Source organism: Lucilia sericata, unplaced genomic scaffold, assembly GCF_015586225.1.
Source record: "Lucilia sericata isolate MDLA Ls3-8-SP2 unplaced genomic scaffold, ASM1558622v1 Contig000347F_arrow, whole genome shotgun sequence".
NCBI classification, from domain to species: Eukaryota; Metazoa; Arthropoda; class Insecta; order Diptera; family Calliphoridae; genus Lucilia; species Lucilia sericata.
In genome coordinates this window covers 180,118-200,451 of record NW_023994367.1, presented here as the reverse complement: position 1 = coordinate 200,451, position 20,334 = coordinate 180,118, and the positions used below count along the sequence as shown (strand labels likewise).

At 29.4% G+C, this 20,334-nt stretch overlaps 1 protein-coding gene across 1 annotated transcript in view; it reads right to left on the bottom strand.

The window, feature by feature from the left end:
* LOC119603930 (putative uncharacterized protein DDB_G0277255) overlaps positions 1-20,334 on the bottom strand; it is a 284,661-nt gene that overhangs the window by 88,080 nt on the left and 176,247 nt on the right.

The following is a 20,334-nucleotide window of genomic DNA, read 5'->3' as shown; positions in this document are numbered from 1 at the left end:
GTTAGTTAGTTAGTTAGTTAGTTAGTTAGTTAGTAGTTAGTTAGTTAGTTAGTTAGTTAGTTAGTTAGTTAGTTAGTTAGTTAGTTAGTTAGTTAGTTAGTTAGTTAGTTAGTTAGTTAGTTAGTTAGTTAGTTAGTTAGTAGTTAGTTAGTTAGTTAGTTAGTTAGTTAGTTAGTTAGTTAGTTAGTTAGTTAGTAGTTAGTTAGTTAGTTAGTTAGTTAGTTAGTTAGTTAGTTAGTTAGTTAGTTAGTTAGTTAGTTAGTTAGTTAGTTAGTTAGTTAGTTAGTTAGTTAGTTAGTTAGTTAGTTAGTTAGTTAGTTAGTTAGTTAGTTAGTTAGTTAGTTAGTTAGTTAGTTAGTTAGTTAGTTAGTTAGTTAGTAGTTAGTTAGTAGTTAGTTAGTTAGTTAGTTAGTTAGTTAGTTAGTTAGTTAGTTAGTTAGTTAGTTAGTTAGTTAGTTAGTTAGTTAGTTAGTTAGTTAGTTAGTTAGTTAGTTAGTTAGTTAGTTAGTTAGTTAGTTAGTTAGTTAGTTAGTTAGTTAGTTAGTTAGTTAGTTAGTTAGTTAGTTAGTTAGTTAGTTAGTTAGTTAGTTAGTTAGTTAGTTAGTTAGTTAGTTAGTTAGTTAGTTAGTTAGTTAGTTAGTTAGTTAGTTAGTTAGTTAGTTAGTTAGTTAGTAGTTAGTTAGTTAGTTAGTTAGTTAGTTAGTAGTTAGTTAGTTAGTTAGTTAGTTAGTTAGTTAGTTAGTTAGTTAGTTAGTTAGTTAGTTAGTTAGTTAGTTAGTTAGTAGTAGTTAGTTAGTTAGTTAGTTAGTTAGTTAGTTAGTTAGTTAGTAGTTAGTTAGTTAGTTAGTTAGTTAGTTAGTTAGTTAGTTAGTTAGTTAGTTAGTTAGTTAGTAGTTAGTTAGTTAGTTAGTAGTTAGTTAGTTAGTTAGTTAGTTAGTTAGTTAGTTAGTTAGTTAGTTAGTTAGTTAGTAGTTAGTTAGTTAGTTAGTTAGTTAGTTTCTTTTAAATCTAGGAGTTTTTTGTGTAAATTGTGAATATATTATAACAAATGCATAAAGTTAGTAAAGAATGAACCAAAACTTATGCATTGTAAATTATATTTATTTATAGATATTATGCAACATTTAATATTTATTCATATTGCTCTTTAATAGGTATTATTTACATCATTAGGCGTATAACTTGAAAATAATATATAAAATAAGAAAATTAAAAGTTGCCTAACAACTTCTCTGCACCTCTGCCAAAAGAGTGAATACAATTGTTATTAAATTATTGAAGTGAGTGTTGGCCATTCGTAGAATAAAATCCACAAAGTTTTAAACCAGATTGCCACTTATGTCTAATTTCCAAACTATCAGTCTTTTCACACAATACTCGAGTACTTTCAACAAGCGCCGTGTTGATTTTTCACTGGGGGTGTTAACATGAAAAATCGTCGTTTAATATCTGTCGACATCAGTTCGAATGTATATCCGAATTATGGTTATATACCTAATACAACTATTTATTTACATATACATAACATTAGGTATTTAGTAACTGTATGTACTTACATACCTATGTACATACAATCATAATTTGAAAACAAAGACCAATTAGTTATTTAATCAAGATTAATTAATAACATGATTAAAATTGCATTTTCTAATTAGTTGTTACATACAACAAATATGTATATGTATCTTAAACTAATAGAACTATGAATTGCAATAAAGTCTCATTACACTTGTAAATGAAACATCATGAATATAATATTTAAATGGGTGAAGTATTTTTTTGTATTTGATAAATATTTATGGCATAAAAATGCTTTATTGCAATTAGTATTAAATAAATTTAAAATTAATAGCTTATGCAATTTCAGAATTAGATTCTTTAAATTATGCTATAACAAATGAATAAATTAATGTTTAAATATATTAATGTTTGGACTAATAAATTTTGTAAACAATAATATTGTGATGTCTACATGTCAAGGATTTTTATTATTCTTCAGTTTAACAATTTAACTAAATTTATTTTATAACAACTTGAATTGAAACAATTGGCATGGTTTTAAAATTGCTGTATGTTAAACAACTGTTTTAATTAACTTTAAATTACTCTCTTTAGACATTAAATAAATATACTAATGTACTTGTTACAATTATTTTATTGTGAATAATTAAAATTAATTTAAATTTATTATAGAAATTGCCATTTAAACAAAAGAAAGTCCATAAAAGAAATAACGTTGAACATTTAAACTATATAAATAAAATTTAATAACAATTAAATTTTATATTTAGTACTTGAACACCCACCAACAGACAAATAAACCCAACCAGCTAAGTAAACATTTCAAGCGATAATAATAATATTAATAAATATTAATATTTACAATAATTTCTTGTGATTGTATTTGTTTTATTATTCTATTTATTTAACTTGGTATTTAAGTCAATAATTTATAAAGCAGTAAATGACTTTATTTACATCAAATAAAGAAAAAAAAAAAAAAAAATACTGAAATGAAAAAAAGAGAAAAACTCATAGTTAAGTCAAGTCATGTCATGTCAAGTCAATGCAATTGTTTATATAAATCCGGTATAAATACACATACATACATTCATGCAGATATACTATAATAGGGTAGTCCATGAAAATGCTGCTTTTGCTAATAACTATGAATTCTTAACTTCCAATTTGAAATTAATTTTATCTACAGTTAGGACTATAAACAATCCAGATTTGTAAACTGATCTTCAGTCAAAATTGTGGATGGATCTAGACTATTCTATAGTACAGACTATAGACCATTCTATAGTCTATAAACTATTTTATAGCCAAGACTATATTTCCATAGTCAAATTATTGACTAATTTGTAGTCAGACGACTATAGACTGTTCTAATGTCAATAATTTAAACTGTTCTGTAGTCATGACTATAGACTGTTCTATAGTCATGACTATAGACTGTTCTATAGTCAAGACTATAGACTGTTATATAGTCAGGTCTATATGGTGTTTCTTAGCCAAGACTACAGACTATTCTACAGTCAAGACTATAGACTGTTCTATAGTCAAGACTATAGACTGTTCTAAAGTCAAGACTATAGACTGTTCTATAGTCAAGATTATAGACTGTTCTATAGTCAAGACTATAGACTGTTCTATAGTCAACACTATAGACTGTTCTACAGTCAAGACTATAGACTGTTCTATAGTCAAGACTATAGACTGTACTGCAGTCAATACTATAGACTGTTCTGCAGTCAAGACTATGCACTGTTCTATAGTCAAGACTATAGACTGTTCTATAGTCTAGACTACACACTGTTCTGCAGTCAAGACTATAGTCAATATTATAGACTGTTCCCTAGTCAAGACTACAGACTATTCTACAGTCAAGACTATAGACTGTTCTATAGTCAAGACTATAGTCAATATTACAGACTATTCTATAGTCAACACTAAGATTTTAGTTAAGACTATTGACTATTCTATAGTTAGGAATAGGAAATTTTCTATAGTTAAGACTATAGACAGTTTTATAGTCAAGACTATAGACAGTTTTATAGTCAAGACTATAGGCTGCTCTGTAGTCAACACTATATACAGTTTTATAATTATGACTATAGACTCTTCAATTGTCAGGACTGTAGACAGGTCTATAGTCAGCATTATAGACAGTTTTTATTCCAAACTATAGAATGATCTATAGTCAAGACTATAGTAGGTCCTATAGTCGAGACTGTAGATTGTTCTATAGTCAAGACTATGGACTGTTCTATAGTCAAGACTGTACACTGTTCTATAGTTAAGACTGTAGACTGTTCTATAGTAAAGATTATGGACTGTTCTATAGTCAAGACTATAGGCTGTTATATATTCAAGATGTTTCCTAGTCAAGATTACATAATGTTCTACAGTCTAGACTGTTCTGTATGATAGAATGTAGTCAAGACTATAGTCAATATTATAGACTGTTCCCTAGTCAAGACTACAGACCGTTCTACAGTCTAGACTATAGACTGTTCTATAGTTAAGACTATAGACTGTTCTATAGTTAAGACTATAGACTGTTCTATAGTCAACACTATAATCTGTTCTATAGTCAAGACTATAGACTGTTATATAGTCAGGTCTATATGGTGTTTCTTAGCCAAGACTACAGACTATTCTACAGTCAAGACTATAGACTGTTCTATAGTCAAGACTATAGACTGTTCTAAAGTCAAGACTATAGACTGTTCTATAGTCAAGATTATAGACTGTTCTATAGTCAAGACTATAGACTGTTCTATAGTCAACACTATAGACTGTTCTACAGTCAAGACTATAGACTGTTCTATAGTCAAGACTATAGACTGTACTGCAGTCAATACTATAGACTGTTCTGCAGTCAAGACTATGCACTGTTCTATAGTCAAGACTATAGACTGTTCTATAGTCTAGACTACACACTGTTCTGCAGTCAAGACTATAGTCAATATTATAGACTGTTCCCTAGTCAAGAATATGTTCTACAGTCAAGGCTACAGTTAAGACTATAGACTGTTCTATAGTCAACACTATAATCTGTTCTATAGTCAAGACTATAGACTGTTATATAGTCAGGTCTATATGGTGTTTCTTAGCCAAGACTACAGACTATTCTACAGTCAAGACTATAGACTGTTCTATAGTCAAGACTATAGACTGTTCTAAAGTCAAGACTATAGACTGTTCTGCAGTCAAGACTATGCACTGTTCTATAGTCAAGACTATAGACTGTTCTATAGTCTAGACTACAGACTATTCTACAGTCAAGACTATAGACTGTTCTATAGTCAAGACTATAGTCAATATTACAGACTATTCTATAGTCAACACTAAGATTTTAGTTAAGACTATTGACTATTCTATAGTTAGGACTAGGAAATTTTCTATAGTTAAGACTATAGACAGTTTTATAGTCAAGACTATAGACAGTTTTATAGTCAAGACTATAGACTGTTCTATAGTCAATACTATAGACTACTCTATAGTCAAGACTATCGTCTGCTCTGTAGTCAAGACTATAGTCAATATTATAGACTGTTCCCTAGTCAAGAATATGTTCTACAGTCAAGGCTATAGACTGTTCTTTATTCAAGACTCTAGACTGCTCTATAGTCAATACTACACACTGTTTATGGTCAAGACTATAGACTGTTCTATAGTCAAGAATATAGAATGGTTTATTGTCAAGACTATAGACTGTTCTATAGTCAAGACTATAGAATGTTTTATTGTCAAGACTATAGATTGTTCTATAGTCAAGACTACATACTGTTCTGCAGTCAAGACTATAGACTGTTCTATAGTAAAGACCGTTTATACTCAAAATTTTATACTCCTTTATATTAAAGTCTGTAGTGTGGTCTGTAGTTAAGACTATGGAGTACAAATTTTAGTCTAGACTAAAATTCTCCATGTTATCGATGCCAGCTTAATATTTATATGTATGTTAACTATAATCAAATCGGTAGTGTCATGAAGTCAACACATGTTTTACGAATCTACATATAATATGAATACTTTATAAGAAGACAAAACAATACCGCTAACAGTGATAGTGTGACAGGTATTAAGGTATACTAAAATTAAAGATAAATGTTTTCGACATTTTAATAGCTTTTACCATAAAGTTCCAAAAACAAGTAAAATATCTGAATGGAACAGCTGCCAGCAGAATTTGGAATAAATCTTTAAAAATTGTAAAATTTTTATATTTGAGGGAAAATAAGGCTGATTGACTAAGCCTAAGTTCATTTTACTGTCTCCTTATTAACATTTCATACTATACGTAACACAATATTACTTGTACTACATACATATGTATATTATTTGTTGTTTGTTAGTCTATTTGTTTTCCAAACATATTAACAACCAAACACTAATAATATTAACATCGACAACTCATTATGGACATTATTCACAAAGTTCAGATAGACTTTACGTTGTGTGTATAATGACGTTATTAATGACAACAAGTGGCGTCTTTGTGTCTCATACACGTTATCTATCATATATATTATATAATCCACCTACATGGACGAACTTCATGTGTATATTGTATAGGGGGTATTTCGTTTTTTTAAAAGCCAGACGACAGAAAGGCATATGTGTTTTTAATTAATTTTGCTGGAATTTTCAGTTTCAGTGGATAAACTGATATTAAGGGCAGTATTCTTAATATCTATGAGTTATGTATTTAAAATTGTTTAATAAACCATTTATAAATAACTTATTTATTTGTATTTGTATGTTTTTAAAATTTTATAAAAATTAAACATAGATCAGTTTGCAATTAGCATTCCAGCATTTACAAAATAGCCTTCAGTGTTAATGTTTCAGTATTTAATCATTACTTACCTATTAAGGTGTGTTAATGTGTTTAATGTTTCCTTTGAGTATGGGATAATTTCTTTTAGATTTTCCAACTATTTTCATTTGTCAACGATTGATATTAGTACAAAACAATTCATTAGTTGATAGAAGTATACATCGTAATATATTTATGTTCATATTGTGCACTTGATTTGTAGGTACTCTTGAGCTGGTTGAGTATTTGACGAGCCCCTCATTAGCAAATGTTTAGCGAATAACTTACTGCGTACAAACATGCTATAATTCTCTATTTAGTTTTGTATTGTAGAAACTATATTCTTTATGAGCAGTTTAGGAGAAATAATAATTCCTAAAGCTAACATAATGAAATTTTTACTTTTTATCAAACATAAAATAAGTAGATTATACACACTAGCGTATGATTGATATGTAATATTCCAGAGATCAATATTTATCATACTCCTGAAATAAATTTTAACAGGTCTTACGACACTTTAGTGAGAAATTTGTTCTGATGTTTGTCATATATATAGAATGGTATTATTTCCTGTTCTAAAGCCTGTACTAGATTCTAGACTTTATAGTAATGTATAACATAGTCTGTACTTTATTTTTGTTTATACTCTTTACTATAATCTGAACTAAAGTCTGAACTGTAGTCTGGTCTATAGTCTGGGCAATATTCTGTAATATAGTCTGTACTATAAATAAATAAATAAATAAATGTGCTATAGTTTGGACTATAGTCTGCCCATTAGACTGTTATATTGTCGGTACTACAGTATGGACTGTAGTGTCTACTATAGTCTAGACTTTAGTCTCTATTATAGTCTGGATCATAGTCTCTACTATAGTCTGGAAATTAGTCTTTACTATAGTCTTGACTATGTCTCTACTATAGTCTTGACTATGTCTCTACTATAGTCTGGACTATAGTCGCTACTATAGTCTGGACTATAGTCGCTACTATAGTCTGGACTATAGTCTCTACTATAGTCTGGACTATAGTCTCTACTATAGTCTGGAATATAGTCTCTATTATAGTCTGGATTATAGTCTCTACTATAGTCTCTACTATAGTCTGGACTATAGTCTCTACTATAGTCTGGACTATAGTCTCTGCTATAGTATGGACAATAGTCTCTACTACAGTCTGGATTATAGTATCTACTATAGCCTGGACTATAGTCTCTACTATAGTCTGGACCAAAGTCTCTACTGTAGTCTGGACTATAGTCGCTACTATAGTCTGGACTATAGTCTGGACTATAGTCTCTACTATAGTCTGGACTATAGTCGCTACTATAGTCTGGACTATAGTCTCTACTATAGTCTGGACTATAGTCTCTACTATAGTCTGGAATATAGTCTCTATTATAGTCTGGATTATAGTCTCTACTATAGTCTCTACTATAGTCTGGACTATAGTCTCTACTATAGTCTGGACTATAGTCTCTGCTATAGTATGGACAATAGTCTCTACTACAGTCTGGATTATAGTATCTACTATAGCCTGGACTATAGTCTCTACTATAGTCTGGACCAAAGTCTCTACTGTAGTCTGGACTATAGTCGCTACTATAGTCTGGACTATAGTCTGGACTATAGTCTCTACTATAGTCTGGACTATAGTCGCTACTATAGTCTGGACTATAGTCTCTACTATAGTCTGGACTATAGTCTCTACTATAGTCTGGAATATAGTCTCTATTATAGTCTCTACTATAGTCTCTACTATAGTCTGGACTATAGTCTCTACTATAGTCTGGACTATAGTCTCTACTATAGTATGGACAATAGTCTCTACTATAGTCTGGACTATAGTATCTACTATAGTCTGGACTATAGTCTCTACTATAGTCTGGACTATAGTCTCTACTATAGTCTCTACTGTAGTCTGAACTACAGTCTCTACTATATTCTTATAGTACGGACTATAGTCTTATAGTCTCTACTGTAATCTGGAATATAGTCTCTACCATAGTCTGGACTATGGTCTCTACTATAGTCAGGACTATAATCTGTAGTATAGCCTGTACTATAGTCTGTACTGTATAAATCTCTAAGGATGAAGCATATTGAATTTGCTTATAGATTGATCTATAGTCAAGGCTATAGTAGGTCCTATAGTCGAGACTGTAGATTGTTCTATAGTCAAGACTATGGACTGTTCTATAGTCAAGACTGTATACTGTTCTATAGTCAAGACTGTATACTGTTCTATAGTTAAGACTGTGGACTGTTCTATAGTAAAGACTATGGACTGTTCTATAGTCAAGACTATAGGCTGTTATATATTCAAGATGTTTCCTAGTCAAGATTAAATAATGTTCTATAGTATAGACTCTTCTGTATGATGAACTCTCCGAAGTGAAGTTTAGGTATTTGTTTACACATTTATTTAGTAAGTATTAATTTTTTCGCTGGGTTACATTCAACTTTTTGTATAAAGCAATAATTTAGATTGATATAAACAATTTTGTTTTTGAGGTAAATGTGGTTTGGCTATTTAAACAAAGTGTTTTTTCATCAATTATTTTAAACAAATTCACAAAAGGTGAATGAGCTTTATTATAAATTGAAAACTTTTTGTTATTATGCTTTATTGGTATAAAAAACTAATGGTTTTGTTTTAATTTTTTATTTTTTTGTAATGAAAAATTATATAGTTTTATAAAAATAAATTATTATATTAATAATTTATTTGTAAATATTTGCCACTAAAGGCGAGTGGCCTTCTTGTAATGAATGTATTTTTTTAACTAAATAAATATTTTGCAAAACTATTTATTTTACACTTTATTAGGACAAAGTTAAGCTCTTTGTGGGCATTTATTTGTTATAAAAAAATTACTAATAAAATATTTTAAATTTGTGCTAAACAGAAAACAATATTTTACACTTCTAGATTTTTTTGCAATTTATTATATTTCATTAAATTTAAATTACTAATATAACTAGATTGCAGTATTTAGATTAAAATGCATTGTTGTTTGTGACCTTAGCTTAGCGTTACCCAGTATCAATTATTAGGCCCCTATTTGGGTGTTCAAGATGAAATTTCGCAGCATAGACCTAATTTGATTTAATCTATAGAATCTTAATTAATACCATAAAAGTATTCGGACCTTAAGTGAGAGTTAATTTTTATAAAATGTTAAGCGCTGAAGTCATTGGAGAGCTAGTATTGAGGGCTAACTAAGAAAAAAAGGTGTTGCTCAGAAGCAGGCTTTTGTGTACATATTACACCAAAAGAAAATTAACATTTTTTTATACAATTTACATATTTTTTTTAAGTGTATAATTATTTTAAGAGAAAATATATATTTTATAATATTTTCATTTAATTTTTTATATACATTTTCTATAACACAAAGCCAGTTGTTTTATAAAAAAGATAGACAAAGTAAATATTTGTTTGCCATTATCACATTCACTATTTGTTGGTCAATTAAATAAAAAAAAAAATTCTGTGACAACAAAGAAAAATCACCTATGTTGTTTTTTATAACAATCAGTAGCACACTTTAAAGTTTTCAATTTAAATTTTCTGTCTCTCTAATTTTCTGTCTGTCTGTCTGAAATTTCATTTTCATTTTCGAAAAATTTAGATATCTTCGGGATCCAATTCTTTAATAGTTCTATCAAAAATGCTTTTGAAAAGGTTGCTATTTAAAACAAGTAATAATGCATAGTTGGACATGGCCGAATAGTGATCCCTACACCATTCCAAAATATTTTAAGAATTTGTTACCAAAAAAGTGATTTTCTGAAAGGTAAATATGGTCCTATCCGTGTGAAATTTTCAATGTGATACTAAGTAGTGTTTAAAAGTGAAATTCTACCTTTAAGTAATTTTCTGAAGGGGACTTTGTATGGGGGCTAGGGTCAAATGAGGCACAATCATTACAAAAATCGGCAATATCATTCCGATTAAACGTATATAAAAACTGCGATTTGCCGAATTTTGTAAAGATTTTAAAACATTTAACATAGTTATAAACTCAAAACCCCTATTAGGGGGGTGCAGTTGTATGGGGGCTAGGCGAAATAATGAACCGATTTTCAATGGGCTTCGTCCTTGGGTCAAAAGAAACTCTTCTTTGTGCCTATTTTCATCAATGAAAATTGCGACCTGCAGCGTGCGCACAAAGTTTACATGGACACACAGGCGGAGAGACAGACAGATAGGCAGACAGACAGACAGACAGACAGACAGACAGACAGACAGACTGACAGACTGACAGACTGACAGACTGACAGACAGACAGACAGACAGACAGACAGACAGACAGACAGACAGACGGACAGACAGACAGACGGACAGATGGACCTAGCTTAATCGACTCAGAAAGTGATTCTGAGCCGATTGATTATACTTGGGGACCAATATTTTTGGGTGTTACAAAGATCTACACAAACCCTCCCTACTATAGTGGTGTAGGGTAAAATCAACAAAATCGATCCAATATGAACAAAATTCAAAGTATCAAAATATTGTCAAAATACTACAACAACATACAACTTCATTATAATATGTTGTTGTAATTAGAAGTTTAAGACTGAACAACAAAAACATATAGCATTTGTCATCGTTGGTTTGTTTTTATAACACACACAAATCTGTAGCATGTAAATGCCTGTAATCAGGGATGGAATAATCAGTGAATAAAATTCGAATCTTTTTTAATCCGATTTTAATCTCAAACAAATTTTAAAATTATAAATATAAAATTTAAAAAAAAATATATACTTTTAATAAAATAATATTTTTTAACATTGTTTTTTTTTTTTTTTAACCATCTTGTTTAAGAGCAATAAAATGTATCTACAAATATGTGTTTAAACAGCAAAGTATTTTTTTTTAATTTATTGTTTAGAATGTATAACGTATTCATTCATAAATATTTGTTTTTCTATATTTAGATTTTAAGTAGATGATTAACAAAATAATTTATTTCGCCTCACTTAGGTGTATGAGTTTTTCCACAAATGAATCATACCAAATTAAGTATTGAATGGCACTGGAATGTTATTAGTTTAGTAAACATTTATAAAATACAATACTTATAACACAATTTAAATATTAAAATCTAATTAGTTCCATTATAATGAGAAGATTAATAAAAATTAATTTTGTTTACTAATTGTACGCTATATGTTTTTATTTCTTTGCAAAAAACACGTAATTTGGGGAAATTTCCAAATAATTTTTATTAATTTGCTATTAGTCATGAAAACGTCATTAAAATTTTCTTCTTGTTTATTTTCAATTTAAATAGCAAAATATACATTTCAAATAAAGTGATCTCTTGTATACACTTCAAAAGAATTAAGAAGCATTCTAAAACAGAATATATTTCAATTTAATCTAGTAAAAATGGAAAAAAATATTGTTTAATATTTCGTTGGTATTTCCACTTTGTTGTTGTTATCTTGTTATAATAACCCTCAAAAAAAAAAGAGAAAAAAAAAAAAACAGAAGAGGGGAAGCAAATCGCTTAAAAAACATATATTGCTCCTTACTTTTCAAAGAAGTCAAATATTTAATAATACTGAATTGCAAATGAAAAAAAAAAATGAATATATCCATACATATTTATGTATGAATATATTTGCACATTCCCACTTACACACATATAGACAACAAGTATGGAAATATTTCCGCTTAAGTATTGCCCCTATTAATATACTTCATACATATAATATTAGGGGTATAACATTTATATTTACAAAAATTTATTTGAATTACTATTGTTATAGAATCGAATATAAATTTTGTTATATTGGAAACATTTTATCGTAGGATTGATGGAAGAAAAATGTATACCTATAAAGCAGATTTTGGTTATGCCTCTAATGCTTATATATAAACTGAAATGTTTCATTATTTTTTTTTTGTTTAAAAAGAAAATCTGACAGTGAAATAAATTTCATTGAAAAAAAATTTAGTGTGCATTTTAAATGGTCTATAAATTGTAAATAATACGCTACAGAAAGTTTTTACTAATTAATTACTTAAATATTAAAAAAATCCTTGGTTGTCAAGTAAAATATTAATGTAAATTTTAATACATATTTTTAGGTGTAATGCTTTTCATATTACGGAACCATACATATTATAAACTCTATATCTTAAACAAATAAGAATGTATATTCGGACATGGCCGACCATATTATACTCTACACCAGTGAATATGTTAAAAATGTATATTACTTAGTTTTTAACAATAAAGCATTTAGGTTGTATTTTACCTTAAGTCCGAAATAGGTTAAACATTTTTTGACAAACAAGTGATTTTCTTGAAGAGGGGTTATAAATTTCGGTATAGATGTTAAAGTTTATATTAAAGTAATTTATGAGTGAGTTATTGACCTGTAAGTCATTTTCTTAAGGGAACTTTTTATGGGTCAAACGATCATTAAGAATCGGTTCTGGCGATTTTTGTATTGATACTAGAACTTTTATGAAAATGATGGTCCTATTTGGGGGCACGGTCTTAAGGAGGTTATGTGTAACGGACCCATTTTAACTATTTTAATAGGCTGTGTTTTTGGTGTGATGTGAAAATTGCAACATGTAGCATGCGCAAAAGGCTTACATGGACACATAGACGGACGTACAGACAGATAGACAGACAGACAGACAGACAGACAGACAGACAGACAGACAGACAAACAGAACTGAAACTAGAACTGAACTAAAACTAGAACTAAACTAAAACTAGAACTGAACTGGAACTAGAACTGAACTAGAACTGAACTAGAACTGAACTAGAACTGAACTAGAACTGAACTAGAACTGAACTAGAACTGAACTAGAACTGAACTAGAACTGAACTAGAACTGAACTAGATCTGAACTAGATCTGAACTAGAACTGAACTAGAACTGAACTAGAACTGAACTAGAACTGAACTAGAACTGAACTAGAACTGAACTAGAACTGAACTAGAACTGAACTAGAACTGAACTAGAACTGAACTAGAACTGAACTAGAACTGAACTAGAACTGAACTAGAACTGAACTAGAACTGAACTAGAACTGAACTAGAACTGAACTAGAACTGAACTAGAACTGAACTAGAACTGAACTAGAACTGAACTAGAACTGAACTAGAACTGAACTAGAACTGAACTAGAACTGAACTAGAACTGAACTAGAACTGAACTAGAACTGAACTAGAACTGAACTAGAACTGAACTAGAACTGAACTAGAACTGAACTAGAACTGAACTAGAACTGAACTAGAACTGAACTAGAACTGAACTAGAACTGAACTAGAACTGAACTAGAACTGAACTAGAACTGAACTAGAACTGAACTAGAACTGAACTAGAACTGAACTAGAACTGAACTAGAACTGAACTAGAACTGAACTAGAACTGAACTAGAACTGAACTAGAACTGAACTAGAACTGAACTAGAACTGAACTAGAACTGAACTAGAAATGAACTAGAACTGAACTAGAACTGAACTAGAACTGAACTAGAACTGAACTAGAACTGAACTAGAACTGAACTAGAACTGAACTTGAACTGAACTTGAACTGAACTAGAACTGAACTAGAACTGAACTAGAACTGAACTAGAACTGAACTAGAACTGAACTAGAACTGAACTAGAACTGAACTAGAACTGAACTAGAACTGAACTAGAACTGAACTAGAACTGAACTAGAACTGAACTAGAACTGAACTAGAACTGAACTAGAACTGAACTAGAACTGAACTAGAACTGAACTAGAACTGAACTAGAACTGAACTACTGAACTAGAACTGAACTAGAACTGAACTAGAACTGAACTAGAACTGAACTAGAACTGAACTAGAACTGAACTAGAACTGAACTAGAACTGAACTAGAACTGAACTAGAACTGACTAGAACTGAACTAGAACTGAACTAGAACTGAACTAGAACTGAACTATGAACTGAACTAGAAACTGAACTAGAACTGAACTAGAAACTGAACTAGAACTGAACTAGAACTGAACTAGAACTGAACTAGAACTGAACTAGAACTGAACTAGAACTGAACTAGAACTGAAACTAGAACTGAACTAGAACTGAACTAGAACTGAACTAGAACTGAACTAGAACTGAACTAGAAACTGAACTGAACTGAACTAGAACTGAACTAGAACTGACTAGAACTGAACTAGAACTGAACTAGAACTGAACTAGAACTGAACTAGAACTGCAACTAGAACTGAACTACGAACTGAACTAGAACTGAACTAGAACTGAACTAGAACTGAACTAGAACTGAACTAGAACTGAACTAGAACTGAACTAGAACTGAACTAGAACTGAACTAGAACTGAACTAGAATGAACTAGAACTGAACTAGAACTGAACTAGAACTGAACTAGAACTGAACTAGAACTGAACTAGAACTGAACTAGAACTGAACTAGAACTGAACTAGAACTGAACTAGAACTGAACTAGAACTGAACTAGAACTGAACTAGAACTGAACTAGAACTGAACTAGAACTGAACTAGAACTGAACTAGAACTGAACTAGAACTGAACTAGAACTGAACTAGAACTGAACTAGAACTGAACTAGAACTGAACTAGAACTGAACTAGAACTGAACTAGAACTGAACTAGAACTGAACTAGAACTGAACTAGAACTGAACTAGAACTGAACTAGAACTGAACTAGAACTGAACTAGAACTGAACTAGAACTGAACTAGAACTGAACTAGAACTGAACTAGAACTGAACTAGAACTGAACTAGAACTGAACTAGAACTGAACTAGAACTGAACTAGAACTGAACTAGAACTGAACTAGAACTGAACTAGAACTGAACTAGAACTGAACTAGAACTGAACTAGAACTGAACTAGAACTGAACTAGAACTGAACTAGAACTGAACTAGAACTGAACTAGAACTGAACTAGAACTGAACTAGAACTGAACTAGAACTGAACTAGAACTGAACTAGAACTGAACTAGAACTGAACTAGAACTGAACTAGAACTGAACTAGAATCTGAACTAGAACTGAACTAGAACTGAACTAGAACTGAACTAGAACTGAACTAGAACTGAACTAGAACTGAACTAGAACATGAACTAGAACTGAACTAGAACTGAACTAGAACAGAACTAGAACTGAACTAGAACTGAACTAGAACTGCACTAGAACTGAACTAGAACTGAACTAGAACTGAACTAGAACTGAACTAGAACTGAACTAGAACTGAACTAGAACTGAACTAGAACTGAACTAGAACTGAACTAGAACTGAACTAGAACTGAACTAGAACTGAACTAGAACTGAACTAGAACTGAACTAGAACTGAACTAGAACTGAACTAGAACTGAACTAGAACTGAACTAGAACTGAACTAGAACTGAACTAGAACTGAACTAGAACTGAACTAGAACTGAACTACTGAACTAGAACTGAACTAGAACTGACTAACTAGAACTGAACTAGAACTGAACTAGAACTGAACTATTAAAATTAATTTTTTTTACAATCGGCTATTTCTTACCTTTAGTGTTAATGGTATGCTGTAGGTTGTTGTACGTTAGGCTGTTTGTAAAACCAATTTTTTATGTGCCTTACCTACATCGGCATTTTTTTCATTAAAACTTCATAATTTACACAATCGATTGTTTTTTACCTTCAGTGACATCAAACACCACTTACTTATACGAAATTTATAATAATTGAAACACAATTTCAATTTGGGTTTTCCAGTGGGTGTTTAAAAAACATTCACATTTATTTAAAACAAAATATAATAAATAATATGCGTAAATATTAAAAAATAATTGCCATCTTACCTTTTAAAGGATCTATGAGTAATTTAAAAAAAATTCCATGACTTTCACATAAAAAAGAATAAAATATTATTTGGATTTTTAGATTTTTTTTTCAAAAAACACATGGACCAATTTGCTAGCAAGATGACGTTACCAAATATTATACTTATATGTATATGAAAAGGAAAATAAATAAACAAAATATATCTACAGATATAAATTATACATACATACATTATTAGCGTTTATACAAATGCATAAATGCAAAATAAAATTAGTAAGAAATTAATGAATTATTATAATATATAAATTTACTTTATATGTATAAATATATATATAATAATGGACAATTATAAAAAAATAATAGAACGAATAAAAAGTATGTTTGCGACAAACAAATTTGTTGCTAATCGGACATGTTTATCACTATAACATAGAATTATAGTTAAAGGGAATTATTCTGTATTTTGATTCGAATGAATATCCATTCGAAACGTGTTACGAAACACCCTTCCTAAAGCTATAGCAACAAATTTAAATGGATTAGAACATTACATCCCTCTGTTGAAATATTAATTTCTTTTGGTAAACATTAAAAAATATGTATCTAAAATTAATTTTAACTTCTGGTTTTTGTATAGTCTTTTAAAATATTGTTTTCTTTTTAATAGTATTTTATTATATTTTTTTTAATAAATATTTACTTTTCATTGTAGAAGAAAATTCTATTCTATTTGTCATTTTAACAATTTTTTTTAAAGTTTTAAGGATTTTTTTTATATAAATATTCAACAAACAACTAGAGGTTTAAGATGGCACATTTATTAAGGTTAGTTTTTTATTTATTTTATAGTTTTTTTTTTAAGAACTTTTTAGTATAGTTTAATAAAATTTTCATATATAATTTTAGAAAATTGTTTTTAAAATTAAAGCTTACATTTCGTTTTGAGAAAATTCGTATAAATTGTAAATTTTGTTTCGAAACTTTGTATTGAAATATTTTTTAACATAAGAATAAAAATATTCTGGTATGTGATGAAATTAATTTTTAAAATCGAGTCGATTTGAAATCGATAAAAACTATTTTTATATTATTTAAATTACATTTTTACATAAAATATCATACTTTTGCAATAAATTCTCTTAAATAGAATATATTTTGTTGTCTGAGCAGTATTCTGCAAGAAATTTATAAACTATTCCTCTACCGAAATTTATCAAACCTTTTCAAATCGGTCGAGTTCAAATCGCTCGTGTTCCATCACACACCGAAATAATTCTGTCGAGCTTAATTTTAGTTATATGTATGTATGTATGATTCTAATCGAGAGTATTTATACATCCAAATTTTGTAGTTAAGAGCCAGTTTGAAGAGCTGTTTAAAGGAAATCTAGATGTTAAACTTAAAAAAGTATTTGGGTAACAGTGAGAGGTCAAACAATTGAATTATTTTCAAAAAGTTTCTCTCCTTAAACGCCTTGAACACTAAAACGTAAGCTGTTGCAACTATTGTTCAAGTATGTCGGAGTATAATGTTTTCAAAGAACACTTTTTGATGACTACTACATACCGTCTGCATTACTTTTGAGTACTCTTACAATGACTTAGATATCTGCATATTCTTTTGCGTTAAACAAAACAACTTTTTTATTTGATTTGTAATGACTTATTTAAGTACTTATTTGTATGTGATTAGCAATAACATGCCGTGAGTTAACATAAATAGTTTCGATAGCTATTTAACTCATTACTCTTCCATATATATATATAACTTCAGCTATAGTAATTAACCATAATTTAAAGGTTTCATCAGAGAGACCTATATGTGGCGAAATTTTTGAAGAAGATATTTTATTTGGACCATTCATATTATTACATTGCCGGAAGTAACGTCATTTAGGCAGACGAAAGCCATAACAGGGTTAACTAAGACGGAAAATTTTCTTTTCATTAGGAAGACGAACATTTCTGAGCGGTTCATGGAGATATCGATATCAGTGACCGACAGGTTTATATGCCTAGCAGTAATTTTTTATCGGAAACTAACATAGAAATACCACAAAAAGGATAGGAGAATCATGGGCTCGAATTGGGGTCTTAGTCCAACTACATACAAACTAATCTAGTAGACTGATTTGGATACTAAAGGGAGTTTAGCGCATATGTTGGTTTGGTTCATGTATGCCCATCAAAGCTTAAGAAACATTGCCGGACTTTTCGATCAAAGCGCATGTAATATACGAGGAGCACTTACAACTGAGCGGATTTTTAGGCGAATTGGCAAAAGCCGATTAGAGAACACGTCATCTACTCAACATATTAGACAGTTGTACCCAAACACCAGATATGCCCGATCGAATACCGAAAATAGAAATTGTTGGAAACTTTGAGATGTTGCCCTTAGATAAGAGATCGAGGTCAAGTGAAACATTAAAGCAAACTCGTGCGGAAAACTGTTAATAAGGCTCTAAAGTGAAAGAGAAAAATAGTCTGTAAATCAAAACATATTCCAGCCGTGCTATCAAGGAATGTGTAAAAAATATTTGATTGATTAAGATATCAGTTAAAATCTAAGAATGTGTTGGACTATAAAGGAGAACCGTAACAGAATACTCTTCTACTGGTAAGCCCTGCATTAATGTATACTAGGACATTTGGGGAAATTGGCAATGAATGAGCGAATTTAATTGTTATAAAGAGAAGTGAGCTTGAGGTAGTCTACATGATGATGAATTCAAATAAGGGGCGAAAGAATATTATAAGATCACTAGTAATAATAGACCCTTACTAGATCAGGAAGAAAAACCTTCTTATAATTAGTTGAAGTTTAGTATAATGGTACGTATTTTTATTGGAAAAGCTGGTTTACGGGCAGAATTTCAGACAAATGCAGAGCATGTGAAGAAGACATTGAAACACTGGAATACTTTCTCTGTAATTGACATGCTTTCTTCGAAACTAGCTCAATAGGTTCTCCATAAATCTCTATAAAAGGTTTTGTTATCAACATTTTCCATGAAAATTAGCAAATCGTAGTTACGATCGCGGCCTAGGTGTATTTTTTATCGGCTTTGGCGTAAAACACATACCCCTTTCAATCTAAACGAACATAGTTTTGGATATATTACTGAATAATATTGAATCTTTTCAGAACTGATTTCCATCTAGATAATTTTTATTTTGTCTAACAATTTAACTAGTTATAGAAGTATTGGCATGTATATTATTTAGCTCAAATTAAATAATTTTTTAATTGTTTTTTTACTCAACAAAATTACTTACTTATTTCTCTCGGTGTATTTTAATTATTTTTATGTTTGTTTTTATTTATATAAAATTTACAGGTATATATATTTCATAATTTTCATTTTAACAATAACACATTTTCTTCTAGGAACATTTATAAATAAAAACATAAAAAAAAAATAAAATTAATTATAACTAAATAAAACACATCAATTAAATACAATTATTACATAAAAAAAACAAGAATATATAATTGCTGCAAAAAAAATGTTTAAAGACTATTAATTGAAGTCATAAATTAAGGCTCTAACAAAAAAAAAAAAAAATAAAATAATAATAAAATAGTAATTATTAACAGTTATATATTTTAATTATGGCCAACTTTTGTTTATGATTAATTTCCTTTAATTAAACAATAAATTTATTTTTGATTTATAACCTTAAGCAACAATAATAACAATATAAAAATAATTTTTTTTTTGCTTTTACAAAACTTATTGCACCCTTGAGTGACAGACTTGTTTTGGCATGTTAAGGCCATGGTACTTATTTTATATGGAAGTGACTAAACGTTGTAGTCAGTGTCATGTTATGGGGTTATGATGCCACGGTGGCATGCTTTACAAGTCTTTAACTGTTTTGGGTGCATACCAATTTATTATTTATATAAATATTATGTATGTATATATTAAGGGTAATAGTAATTAATAACATAAAAAAAAAAAATAAATTAATATAACTTATAACTACATTATATTTCGAAATGTTAATAAATTATAAGAGATTTTGGGGAAATCATTTGTTTGGAAAATTATAAATTAATTTTTTTACAAAAAATAAATTATTAAATTGATGGATTTGATTAATGGGTTAATAATTTTTCTTTTTAATTTTTGAAGGTTAAAATTTTAGTTAATTTATTTAATTAGGGAAACCATTTTTTTTA